The 13,841-nt window shown below is 45.0% G+C and overlaps 1 protein-coding gene across 3 annotated transcripts in view; it reads left to right on the top strand.

The window, feature by feature from the left end:
* The window catches only part of LOC147015284 (uncharacterized), a 444,530-nt gene that overhangs the window by 48,630 nt on the left and 382,059 nt on the right, over positions 1–13,841 (top strand). For 2 of the 3 annotated variants that reach the window (XR_015050271.1, XM_085849894.1), the window contains exon 2: positions 6,974–7,152. The gene's annotated coding sequence lies outside the window, so the exon portion shown is untranslated. Of the gene's footprint in view, positions 1–6,973; positions 7,153–8,149; positions 8,493–13,841 lie in introns of those variants that run through there. The other variant, XR_015050273.1, reaches the window with a different exon arrangement.

Below are 13,841 nucleotides of genomic sequence, written 5' to 3'. Positions count from 1 at the left end.
CTTTGTTGTATCCCCATTTTGTATTGGTACTTTGTTGTATCACCTAATTGCATGTACATGGATGGGCACTGAGCTGGGTGGGTCTCCCTTCTACGAGCATTAATTTGTACTTGGTAGACTTTAAATATCTCATAGTGTTGTTTGTGATGAGTTATTGCTGACAGTCTGACTTAATTCCAAATTCCTGACACCTTCAGTCAAACATCAGGCCTGGCCATGATTTTTTTTTTCCAAATGACATGTGAATGTGGTGGCTCTCATTGGTTCAAACTCGCATATTGCGTCACATCTTACATCATTACATCCTCTACCCATTCCCTCCTATTGCATCATTGATGTGACCACAATTTTCTCAGTGCATTCCAAAAAGTCAACAACAAGTGTGTGTCCACTCTCAGGAGAGTCAGAAAACAACATCTGTCCAACTTCAACAATGAACTTTCAAACTTGTCTCCCTCCTATAAAACCTGGTGGTGTCTTGTTAAGTCTGTATCTCATATATGCTCTCCTTCCATCCCTTCCTTCTCTTCAAATGGCACCACAGCTGACTCTGCTCAAGAGAAGGCAGAATGCCTCAATTCCCTGTTTGCTTTCAAATATTGTGTCCCCAACACCGCACTCTCAGAATCCATTCTTCCCTGTCATATCCAACTGGTCCTGGACTGTGATTTTTGCACCTGAGAATGTGGAGAAGGTTATTTCAACCCTTGACTCTGACTCTGCTACTGGACTGCATGGCATCAGCTCATGTGTCCTAAAATCCTGCTCTGCTGCTCTTGCACATCCTTTCTCTGCCCTTTTCACCATATCATTTGCACTAGGTCATCTTTCATCCGCTTGGAAATCTTCCAACATCACTGCATTCCATAAAAAGGTGCAAAAACGTATCCCCTTAACTACAGACCAATCAGCTTACTTCGAATCATCAGCAAGGCCATGGGATCCATCATCGCAGTTTATATGAAATCTCTCCTTTTCTCCAATGGCTTCATCTCAGATCATCATATTGGACTCAGACTAGGTGACTCCACCTTGCACATGATGCTTTTACTCTCACCTAACAATGGAAGGAGGCCCTCAATATCAAAAATGAGATCAGGGCCATCTCTCTGGACACATCTCGAACTTTCAATAGGGTCTGACATCCCACCTTGCTCTCCAAACTGTCTGCTGATAACATTCAGGGCCGACTCAACCCTTGGTTTCCTGACTTCCTTGACTCTCGTAGCCAATGTGTGGCTCTCAATGGAATCTTTTCATCTCCTCTCCCTGTCAAGGCTGGAGTGTCACATGCAATATTCTGGGCCCCATCCTATTCCTGATCTTCATCAGTGATCTCTCTGACTCTCTGGAAAATCCCCTTTATTTGCTGATGATTCCACCCTCCACCGTGACATCCCTCATCCTTCAGACAGACAGGATGCAGCCTCTTCCCTCTCTTCAGACCTTGAAAAAAAATCACAACCTGGTCAAACACTTGGAATATGTCTTTCAATCCTGACAAAACTCACTCTCTCGCTATCTACCCGAAAGGACCTTATGGCAAACTCTCACATTTACTTTTTAAACAATCCTCTGAAGGAAGTTCAGGCACTCATACTCCTGGGTCTCATCATCAGCCATGGTATTTATTTGGCAAACCACATTTCAAAGTTGGCCTCCAAAACGAGTCGCCGCCTGGGCATCCTCCATCGTACAAAGTCCTTCCTTCGACCACAGCTTGATGGAGTACTGCTCTCCCCTCGGGGATCCCCAGCCTTGCACATTGCTCAGCTTGACGCAATGGAAACCAAGGCCTTCAAGATCATTGGAATCTCCCACGCTGAGGCTGAGTCCATTGGCCTCTCACTTTCCCATCACAGGCAGATCAGTGGTCTCTCTGTCTTCTACAACCTCCTCTCTGGTCTTGCACCCTCTGGTCTTTCTGTGTTTTGTCTCCCCCCCCCCCCCCAGGTGTCTGCTGGGTGCACATGGTCCACCGTCAACCCCCTTCTGGTAAAATTACCTAAATTTAGGATAAAGGCTCACCTCCACAAATACTAATTCCAAACTTGCAGTTTTTTCCTCCTGTGTCTTTCTGTATCCATCTTGTCCTTTTCTGCTCCCCCTCCCTCCAATTCCTCCCCACACCTATTGTTTGTCAAAGTCTCCCTATCTTGTATTTCAACCCTGCTGTTGGTCTCTCTCTCTTTCTCTCTCTCTCTCTCTCTCTCTCTCTCTCTCTCTCTCTCTCTCTCTCTCTCTCTCTCTCTCTCTCTCTCTCTCTCCCTCTCTCTCTCTCTCTCTGTCTCTGTCTCTGTCTCTGTCTCTGTCTCTGTCTCTGTCTCTGTCTCTGTCTCTCTCTCTCTCTCTCTCTCTCTCTCTCTCTCTCTCTCTCTCTCTCTCTCTCTCTCTCTCTCTCTCTCTCTCTCTCTCTCTCTCTCTCTCTCTCTCTCTCTCTCTCTCTCTCTCTCTCTCTCTCTCTCTCTCTCTCTCTCTCTCTCTCTCTCTCTCTCTCTCTCTCTCTCTCTCTCTCTCTCTCTCTCTCTCTCTCTCTCTCTCTCTCTCTCTCTCTCTCTCTCTCTCTCTCTCTCTCTCTCTCTCTCTCTCTCTCTCTCTCTCTCTCTCTCTCTCTCTCTCTCTCTCTCTCTCTCTCTCTCTCTCTCTCTCTCTCTCTCTCTCTCTCTCTCTCTCTCTCTCTCTCTCTCTCTCTCTCTCTCTCTCTCTGTGTCTCTCTCTCTCTCTCTCTCTCTCTCTCTCTCTCTCTCTCTTTTTTTTCTTTCCTTTTGTCGTATTACGTCCTGATCCTTTCAGTGTACTCGGTCTTCCACGAGCCTCGACTATGTATCGAAAAAAAAATGTTCAGCCAAGCTTATTCCTCTCCCCCCCCCCCCCCCTTCATATTTATTAGGCAGTTCTGGATAGGTGTAAACTGTAATATATAATGGAACCTAAACCTGGAACCTAAATGTCAAAAGAATATCATTGTTTTTTGTACTTATAAAGCTACTACACCAGGTTAAAATATTTAATTAGTGTTCAGCCTTTAAGTATTTCCTGGCATTCTACGACATTAGATATCAAATCACATGGAGATGTTCCATATAACTCCTATTTTTCAGACTAAAATGGACTAATTGGTAGTCAGATGAAAGGCCAGTAATTTGGATGACACAAGGCACTGTAAGAAGAGTACATAATGTTTTTGCCAATTCCAGGAGCACTTGGAAAGAAATAGTTATGGTTCACAATTCACATCACACCTGCCAGAGCTGTCAGGGCCTTTTTCATTGCTTCAAAGGAAGGAGATTGGGAGGGCTGGAGGTGTTTGGAGGAGGGATGAGGGAGGGGGACTAAAGTTATGATGCCTCCATTTCGTTGGGCAAAGGGAGATTCAAAGTGCAGATTAAGAGTGTATAAGCTTTGTTTTTCTGCTGTTTGAATGTCAAATGTATTACCATGAACTCTATTTTGGTGATAAATTTGTTTTTTTTTTGCAATGCTGGAAAATAACATGTAAATACGTACAGTATACTATAACAGTGTGTGAGTGTGTTAGTTTGTAAATTTATAGGCTTTCCTGAAGAAGATGAGCCATTGAATAACATAAACGTGTGTGGTTGGGGATGGGGGTAGTTAATCCAAATTTGTATGTATACTGCACATGTACGAGTCTAAATCCTTCCAGGGCATCGTTGTGAAAGTATTAATGGCAAGTGAAGTCCACTTGATGGTTTTCTTTTGCCTTCCCAAATGGACATGGCTGCAATTTTCCAAGGGTGTTGTAAAACCTCAACATAAATGTCAATCTTTGCAAAAGATCTTTAATGTCTACCAGCAGCAAATGCTGACAGACAGGAGTTCAGCTCAACATCCCATGTGATGGAAGGTGCACTTATTGATGCAACATGCTTGTTGCAAAATGTGAGTGACATTTCAAAGTCAGGTCAAGAATCGAACCTTGACTATACAGCTTAAAGACAACTACACAACCCATACTATAAGCACAACCGATGTCGATAGAAATTTTCTCCATCCCTTTTCAAAATTTCACCTTTTGTTGCCTTCTAGCCTGGCATTAAATTGCATTAAGCCTGACTTTTTCCACTTTTATTTAGACATTTTAACCCAAGTGAAAGTGAAACTTCCAAGTGAAAAACAAATTCTAAAAATTTCAAAAAGTTAAATAAAAATACAAAACTATAATATCTTGGTTGGATAAGTGTCCAGCCTCCTGAGTTAATACTTGGAGGAAGCACCTTCGACAGCAATTACAGCTGTGAGTCTGTTGGGATAGGTCTCTACCAACTTTGCACACCTTGATTGGGCAATATTTGCCCATTGTGATGTACAAAACTGTTCAAGCTCAGTGAAGTTGTGTGGGGAGCGTTGATGGACAGCAATCATCAAGTCATGCTACAGATTTTTGATTGGATTTAGGTCGGGGCTCTGATTGGGCTACACGAGGACATTTGTCTTTTTGTTCCTTAGCCACTCCAGTGTAGCTTTGGCTGTGTGCCTCGGGTTGTTGTCAAGCTGAAAGGTGAACTTCAGTCCTAATTTCACCTTTCTTGAAGAGGGCAGCAAGTTTTCCTCTTGGATTTTTCTGTATTTTTGTCCATTTTTTTTTCTGTATTTTCCCTTCTATATTTTTGTACATCCATTTTCAGTCTTTCCACAAGTGCCCCAGTCACTACTGATGAGAAACATCCCCATAACATGATGTGCCACCACCATGCTTCACAGTAGGGATGGTGTTCTTTGGGTGATGTGCTGTGTTGGCTTAGCACCAAACGTAACGTTTTGCATTTAGGCCAAAAAGCTCCATCTTCGTTTCATCAGACCACAAAACGTTTTACCACATGGCTTCAGAATATCTGGAGGAGTTTTTTGGCATACCTCAAGCAGGACTCAAGGAGGGCTTTTTTGAATAATGGCTTCCTTGTTGTGACCCTACCATACAGGCCAAACTTGTGGACTACTTGGGATATTGGTGTTACATGCACACAGTGACCAGTCTTTGCCATAAAGGCATGTAGCATTTGAAAGTTGCCATTGGCCTCTTGGTGGCCTCTCTGATCAGTCTCCTCCTTGCCTGGTCATCCAGTCTAGTTTGGAGGGATGACCTGATCTCGACAGGGTATTGGTGGGACCATATGCCTTACACTTCTTAATTATTGTCCTGACTGTGCTCCAAGGGATGTTCAGGCCTTTGTAATATTTTATTTCCATCTCCTGTCCTTCGCCTTTCCACAACTTTATCCCAGAGGTCTTTTGAAAGCTCCTTGTTACCCTCACCGAAGGATTCGGAGAGGGTATTGCATTTGGGTCCGTTTATTTGTTTATCTGTCTGTCTGTCTTTGTTTGTTTGTCCGCACAGAACTTTAGTGTTTTCTCTGCAACTGCTTGTCGGATTGAGACGAAATTTTCGTCATTGGTGCAACTATACATGCACAATGTTTCAATGCTAATCATGACGTCAAAGGCCACGTGGTGTGGCAGCCATTTTGGAAAAATGGAAAAACTTTGGACCTCTGTATCTCTGAAACCGCACCAAGGAAAAATTTGAAACTTGGCAAATTGCAAGTACTCCTCATGGGGAATGAGTTCGGTTTTCTTCTGACATCATAGGAGTCCTGGTTATGACGCCATAATTGCATATGTAGAACGAAACATCCGATCAGTATGAAAAATTTTGAGGGTCATCTGGGGATAAAATGGTCCACAGAAAAAAATTCATGACAGCACCGGTCACGTGATTTGGCAGCCATATTGTTTTTTTTCAAAATCCTTCAAAAATCTTCTTCTATGAAGTAGCTGAACAGATTGAGGCAAAATTTTACACATATGACCGGCTGCCCATGAGGAACAAAAGGTTCACCCATATGAGGTCATTGGTCAAATGGTTTGACAGCCATATTAGATTTTCCCTAAAACCTATAAAAGATCTTCTCAAGAACGGCAAGACAAATTGAGGGGAAACTTCACACAAGTGTTCCTCAAGTCATGGGTATACAAGTGGCACATAGCAAGCACTCTGCATGGGGAATGAGTGTGGTATTTTTATTACATCATTGGTGTTTGCCTTCATTATGACATCATAATTGCATATGTACAACGCTACATCTGATCAGTATAAAAAAATTTGAGGGTCATCTTGGGATAAAATGGGCTGCAAATTTTTTGATGACGTCATCGGTCATGTGATTCCACAGCCATATTGTTTTGTTTTTTCTAAACCTTCAAAAATCTCTGAAATGGCTGAAAAGATCGAGGAAAAACTTTACACATATGAACGCCGAGCCATGAGGAACAAGAGTCACATATATGATGTCATCGGTCACATGGTTAGGCAGCCATATTGGATTTACCTGAAAACCTATAAAATACACCACTCAAAATAAGTCCTGGCGAGGGTTTGCAATCTCTGATTGCTCTTTTCCTTGTGTCTCATGGTTGAGTTTTTGCTGTGAAATGCACTACCCAGCAGAGAAAACCTACAGGAACAGCTGATATTATTCTGAAATAATCAGAATCACTACAATTTTACACAGGTGGAGTGCAATTAACTTGGTGTGTAATTTTGAAGGTGATTGATTACACCTGAGCGAATTTACAATTGCAATTACATTAAGAGGTGTGGACTCTTATCCAATCAAGATATTCTAGCTTTGGATTTTTAATTAATTTTCTGAAATTTGTAGAATTTGTTTTTCACTTGCAAGTTGTAGGTTACAATGTATAAATAAAGGTGGAAACTTCTGATTAAATGCAATTTAATTCCATCCTATAAGGCAACAAAAGGTGAAATTTTGAAAGGGGGTGTAGACTTTCTATAGGCACTGTTCTGCATATCATCCCAGCCTCAGTTAGCACTTGTTTAATATGAAAATCTAACTTGCACCCGTTATGCACTGAGTGCACAATATAAATTGGGCCATGCTTATCCTGAATGCTTAATATTAAATGTAACACGCCGATACCTCTTTTTCAGATTACTTGACTTCATCAGCCTATTTAGTCCACAGGAGAACGAAGGCCTGCCTCATCATGATCCATTCTGTTCTGTGAATGCAATTTCAGACCATTGTACTTCATAAATTTTTCAATTCCCTCTCTCCACCTGATCTTTGGTCTACCTCAACTACTTCCAGGGCCTTCTCTAAGTTGGTGGTATGTAATTCTTCTTGTCTACTCGATGTCCGTTCTTCTCGCTTTGTTTCCAGCCCAGTTCCATTTAAGGTTTTGATTGTGGTGCCATTTTTAAGATCCTGTATATTACCTTTTACGTGGATGAGATTTTACCCCATAATTGTAAATAATTTGTTTGCTTGAGTTTAATTGGGTTGGTTTGCTCAGTTTTCCCATCTGAGCCACAAGCTTATGATGCTGAGACACCAGGTTGAAATCCCAAACACAATATAAATGTATTTTTCCATTATCCTTGTAATTACTCCTGTTCTGGTTCACTGTTTACAAATGTTTTTCTTGGTCCTGCATGTGATTTATTTGGAAGCTCTATCATGAGCCTTGCATCAAAGTTAAAAACATTAAAAAAGCATGCCCCACTAATATATCTATATATATATATATATATATATATATATATATATATATATATATATATCTATATATATATATATATATATATATATATATATATATATATATATATATATATAAGCCTGGTGTTGGCGCAGTGGTTAGGGCAGCGGCTTGGGATCCAAGAGGTCCTGAGTTCAAGCCCCGTTGGGCCACTGAATTAATACACCAGGGGGTTGACTCAGCCTGTCATCCTTCCGAGGTCGGCGAAATGAGTACCAGTATACTGGGCCGGTGTATACCCTGGTTAAAATAGGTGTACCATATCCCTGTGTCGTAAGAGGCGACCAGGGTTGCGTCAGGAAGGGCATCCGGCGTAAAACATGTGCCAAATCACGATGCGGATCATACGGATTATCCGCTGTGGCGACCCCTAACGGGAGCAGCCGAAAGAGGAAGAAGAAGATAGATATATATATATATATATATATATATATATATATATATATATATATATATTTCAACTGTACCAGTGTTATGCCATCTGACCTATCTGGGTAACCCACAGGCTAAGCATGTAATTCTCCCACATATACAGATGCCACTCTCTTTCTGCCGCTGCTTACAGGACAGTCACTGCCAACCAAAGGAGCAGCAACGGCCTATCCACGAAAGGGTCTTCACCCCATAGGGGAACAATTCCATGTCCGCTATTATTCATTCCAGGGAGCAGAAGCAGCAGTGGAAAGAGAGTGCCATCTCTATATGTGAGAGAATTATCTGCTTAGTCTGTGGGTCACCCAGATAGCAGAGCACTAGTGCGGTTCACCAGAGGACCTGGGGGTTTGATTCGTGGCCTGAGCATGTATTTTCCCACACACACACACACACACACACACACACACACACACACACACACACACACACACACACACACACACACACACACACACACACACACACACACACACACACACGTATATTGTTACGGAAATGGCCCTTATTGGACTACTAAATCTAGGATTAGCTCAGATCCCCCATTAAATGCATGTTTAGCGAGGTTGTTTGGTAAAATTGACGTTACATGTGTGTCGGGAGCTTTAAGAGGCTGTTTTATTGTTTGTGTGGTGGAACGAGAGCTCCCTCTTCTTCCTTCCCCATCCTGGACGAGGCCCCACCCAGTCGGCTGAGAGGGTGTGGCCAAAAAGAGGAAGTGAAGTGAGGAGTTTGTCGGCTTCGCTGAGAGAGGCGTGCTCGGGGTCAAAGCGAGCGAATGAAAGAGAAACTGGAAAGAAAAGGGGTTCAGTTTTGGGGAAACAGTCGCTCTCGAAGCGTGCTCGTGTTTCGAAGTGAGCGAACGAAGACCTCACTGGAAAGAAAAAGGGTTGAGTGTGTGGAAACAGTCGCTCTCGAGGCATGCTCGTGTTTTTGGCGCAAGCGAACGAAGGAGGACAGTATTGGATCTGCCGGGAAAGACGCTGAACCTGAACACGCTGATTCTGCCTTTTTGGGCAGTGGGAGAAGCGGCCTGCATGTCGAGTCGGCGATGGACTCTTAGGAGGAGGTGGTTCTGCCGAGAGAGAGACTGCGGTCGGCTTGGAGAGGCGAGCGTGGAAAAGGAAAGAAAAGGTGATTCTGCGGAGAAAGAAACTGAGAGGACGGAGTTGAGAAGTCGGGCTTCGAGGCGGGAAGGCAAGAGAGGAAACGATAGAGCCTCTGATGGTCCTTGCTCACCCCACGGCTCGACATGTTTGCCGATCCGCTTGCCGGAGCCCCTTCACCTCGACTTGGGCCTTGTCTGGTGCACAGGCTAGGCCTGGATTTGTATGCTGGACCTTGAGAGGGATCAGCTGAGGCCCATCGTCAACCTTACGTGGGGTCAGAGCGCGTAGACCGCGTGTAGTGCGGAAAAGAAAGAGTATGGCGCCTCCATCTTGCCACGCAGCGCGTTCGAGCTGGGGGCTCGAATCCGTGGACATCCGCTTGTTCCGAGCGACATTTGTGCTTTTTGACACTTTCTTCTCATCCATGAAACATCACCAAGTACTCTGTATTGTCTTGCATGCATGCATGCTGTCTGTCTGTCTTTGTCTGCACGTTGTTTAAAGCATATCTCGGTAGGGACCCCCCTCGAAACCTGTAGTCCGTAGTTCCCTAGTTAAGAACGGGTTAAAGATTGTTAATAAAAACATTGTCGTGAATGGTTTGCTTGTGTCGTGTTCCCCGATGTTCCCCAATAAATCTGGTTGGTTCGTATGAAGTTGCCGCTATGGATTAATTTGTGTTGCGTCGAGGAGTGATCCGTTCGATTGGCATATAAAACCAAAATGGTTACAGACTGGCAGAAAACGCTCGGCATCTGACACAACCAGTCTGTAACCGGGGTTCTATTTCCCCAACTGGTAAGGTACAAGGATTACGCTAGTATCGCGATTGAAGACGCGTGACCCGAGGACTGTGCTGAGCCGGCTGGCATTATAAACCCCGGAGACGGCGGTGGTGAGGGTGGCGCCAAGAGTCGGGTGAGAATCCCGCCACCCCGGATCCGCAACAATATATACATATATATATATATATATATATATATATATATATATATATATATATATATATATATATATATATATATATATATATATATTGTTATGGCTGTGGAAATTCGCATTACACCATAAAGGGCCCTCAGGTGAGATATCTCCATAGGTACATGTGTAGTTAGTCCAAACCCGTTGTATAGAGGGAATTTATGTGATCCATTCAGGCTGCGATCCTCCAGTTAGTCGTTTTTCTTTCCCTATCTTTGATATCAAACGAACAAAAACTGCCAAGGATGCTGGTGGGCTTTTCCCGCCATTCTTCCCCGCGCTTGGTGTGAGGGAAGGGGGGAAGGGCGGCTCTCCACCGATTGGTGGATGGACAGCGTGAGGCGGTCAGGGTGAGGGAACGCCCCTTTTAAAGAACCCTCTCAAAGGAGGGTGGAGCCGAAAACGGGGCGGAGTGAAGGGTGGAGCCCCGCGCTATAAAAGTTGGACACGGGCGGGGCGCGTTCTCTCCCTCTTCCTGCATTCTCTCCCTCTTCCTGCGCCCTCCCTCTTCCTCTCGCTCTCTCCCTGACTCGTGAAACTCGTCTGAAGTCGTTGTTGGTTCATCGCCGAGCTGTGTCGTCGTGGTCGAGTGTCTCTGCGTCGGTGTGGAGCTCGCGGAGCCCGAGAAGCTCGTTGAAGTCGAGCTGTGTCGTCAAGTCTGGTCGAGTCGACGGCGGAGGAGACGGAGCTCGGAGTGGAGGTCGTAGGAGGAGGACTCGACGGCCGCACCAAGGGAAGTCCTTTCTTTTCTTTGGGTTTGTGTAAATGACTGTGGGTGGCGCCTGTCCGACAAGTAGAACTGTTTATGTGGTGCCGTGTGTATGCGTATTCGGTTTTAACTCTTTCTTTCGCTTTATATGTGCATTTTGATTATTGTGACTGTAAATACGTGCCTTCCGTGCTGGTCTGTGTGAATTAAACGTGCTTGTGTGAACTTGTTCCCCGTTTCTCTGTGTCCTTTCCTTTGTTTGACTCTCCAGCCTGCTTCACGTAAGGGGTTCGTAGTGGGTGCAACATCCCGGTAATTAATCGGAACCATCAAGGCCGAGGATAACACCGCTCGGTTATCACTGTAGCATGGAACGGACTGCTTAACCGGTTCGTGTCCGGAGTCGGCCTGTGGTGTGGTACGGTCGACCATTCGCGCAGGTAATTAGGTAGATCGAATTTGGCGAGCAACCCTATCCTGCGCAGGTGGGCAATTGGCACGATCGTGGTGAGGTTAAACCCCCACCCGTGACTAGCTCCCGGTGTTGTTCCGAGAGGGTCACGACTGAATTGTCCGTTCCGGTGGGCGAGGCGACTGCCATTCGAGTCGAGCGGCCGATCCCATGCCGGCGGGCGTGAATTCACAACAATATACTATTTGTAATATATATATATATATATATATATATATATATATATATATATATATATATATATATATATATATATATATATATATATGCATATATATTGTTACGGCTGTGGAAATTCGCAGAACACCATAAAGATTCCTTCGATCAGTTATCCCGGTAAGTGAGTGTTCAGATAGGTTTCCCCACCGTTGTTTAGAGGGAATTATTCGTGTTCACCGGGCTGTGACCCTTTGAGATAGTGTTTTTCTTTCTCTATTGTTATTTTGAACCGACATATCTCGCCCACCATTTAAACAACCACCACCAACTACGCCACAACGCCAACCACGCTACAATCGCCACAACAACACCACCACCATTTAACCATCTTCGCCACTATGCCAGCTTGCAAACGCCATCCTCCACAGACCACGCTACGACCCTTTCCGCGTTCAAAAGGGTCTGAGAACGTGGGCGTAAAGAAGGAGAAAAAGAAACCTCCAATGGTGCGTGTGGGTTCTTCCCGCCTTTTTTGTCCGAGGCTGGTGTGACGGGAAGGGCGAGGCGGCTCGCTCATGATTGGTGGATACGAGGGGTGAGGCGCTGGGAGTTGAGAAACGCCCCTTTTCGAGAAGCTTCTCAAAGGGAGGCGGAGCCGAAAACGGGGAGGGGCGAAGGGCGGAGCCCCAGGCTATATAAGGTGGACAGCCGCGAGCCTTTCTCCTCCTCCTCTTTGTTGGCGCTCTTCTCCTGGTCTGGTCTCCTCCTCTTCGTTTGTGCTCTTCTCCTGGTCTGGTCTCCTCTCTTCGTTTTGCGCCCTTCTCTTGGTCTGGTCTTGTCTTGGTCTCTGGGTCTGTGGAGTGACCTGTACACCAGAGGCGTGGGTCGGTGGAGAGTCCGGGCGACGTACTGGAGACGCGGATTGGAGGCGCAGCTCTACCGGCTGTGGGGCGCGAACCTGCGCGTCCGTGGAGGAGAGTGCCAGAGAGAGCTCGCTGACCGTCAAGGCACCTCGAGGGTGCAGGTAACCTGCTATGGTCTCGCGGGATCCGTTCGGTCTCCCAGGTCCCGTGCCATAAAGACCCAAGTGGTCCAGCCTGACCCCCTTGTCTGTGAGGGGGTCTTTTCTTGTTTTTCTTTTGGGTTTTTGAATGAATGTTGTCGTGGCACCATCTGTCAAGTAAAACTGCCTAAGTGACTGTACATTTATTAATTATATTCGGTCGTAGTGCTTTCCCTTGCTTTTGTTTGCCTGCTTTTGTTTCTATTTGCCTGTATACGTGCTTGCCTGTTGTTTCTATTTGCCTGCTTACGTGTTGTATAATAAATGTGCTGGTCTAAAGGTACCCCGTTTGTCGCGTCCTCCTTTCACTCCATTGAAATGCCATCTTGCATCGCAGAATAAATAGTTGGGTTTTAAATACCAGTTAAATAGAATCGGATTCGGCGAGGTCGGCGATAATACCCCCTCGGTTATCACTGCAGAACGGAACGGACCGCTTAAGCGGTTCGTGTCCCAAGCCGACCTGCGTCGAGGTACGGTCGCCCGGTCGACTGCCCGCGCAGGTACTTAGGTATATCGAGTTCGGCGAGTGACCCTATCTTGCGCGGGTAGACAATTGGCATGGCCGTGGTGGGGTTGAAGACCCACCCGTGACAGGGTTCCGGCATTAGCTCCGGGAAGTCACGACTGAATTGTCCGTCCGGTGGGCAACTCGGTTGCTATTAGTGGAAAGCGGCTGATCGCACGCCGGCAGGCGTGAATTCGTAACAATATATATATATATATATATATATATATATATATATATATATATATATATATATATATATATATATATATATATATATATATATATACACCAGCTGAACCCGACGTTTCCCAGGGAAATTTAATGCAGTATGTATTTTAGATTTAAATATTGCCTGCATGACAAATTGGGGGATGTTGGCCTTATGGTTTTGTATGAATTATCAATCTTGGGTGTTTTAAAATGCACCTGGACTTGTATCAAAATGCTTTATCTTCTAAGAATGCCCAACATGCTGCCCAAAAGGCTGCTTGTCTTGCACGTTGATCCTCAACTCAAGTCTAAGTCTGCTCTGTAGTCTCAACTGACCTGGAGGCTGCTTGTTTTGCATGTTGATCCTCAATGTGAGCCTGTTTCTGCTTTGTAATCTCGGCTGACCTCAAAGCTGCTTGGCTTGCACGTTGATCCTTAACCCAAGCCTATGTCTGTTCTTGAGGCTCGTGACCTGCAGACTGCCATTCTCTTTGCATCTGATTTGTTTCTGCCCAACAGTGGTCCTTGGTGGCATTTGACAGTATTTCTAATGCAAGTAAGGTAGGTTAAGATATTTCTTAACAGAAGCGTTCCATTGGGAGTTCCAGAAA

Source organism: Eptatretus burgeri, chromosome 12 (genome assembly GCF_056783735.1).
Source record: "Eptatretus burgeri isolate ZD-2024b chromosome 12, Ebu_testis_v1, whole genome shotgun sequence".
In the NCBI taxonomy this organism is placed as follows: Eukaryota; Metazoa; Chordata; class Myxini; order Myxiniformes; family Myxinidae; genus Eptatretus; species Eptatretus burgeri.
The sequence above is the reverse complement of the archived record's forward strand: the minus strand, read 5'-3'. Positions and strand labels throughout refer to the sequence as shown.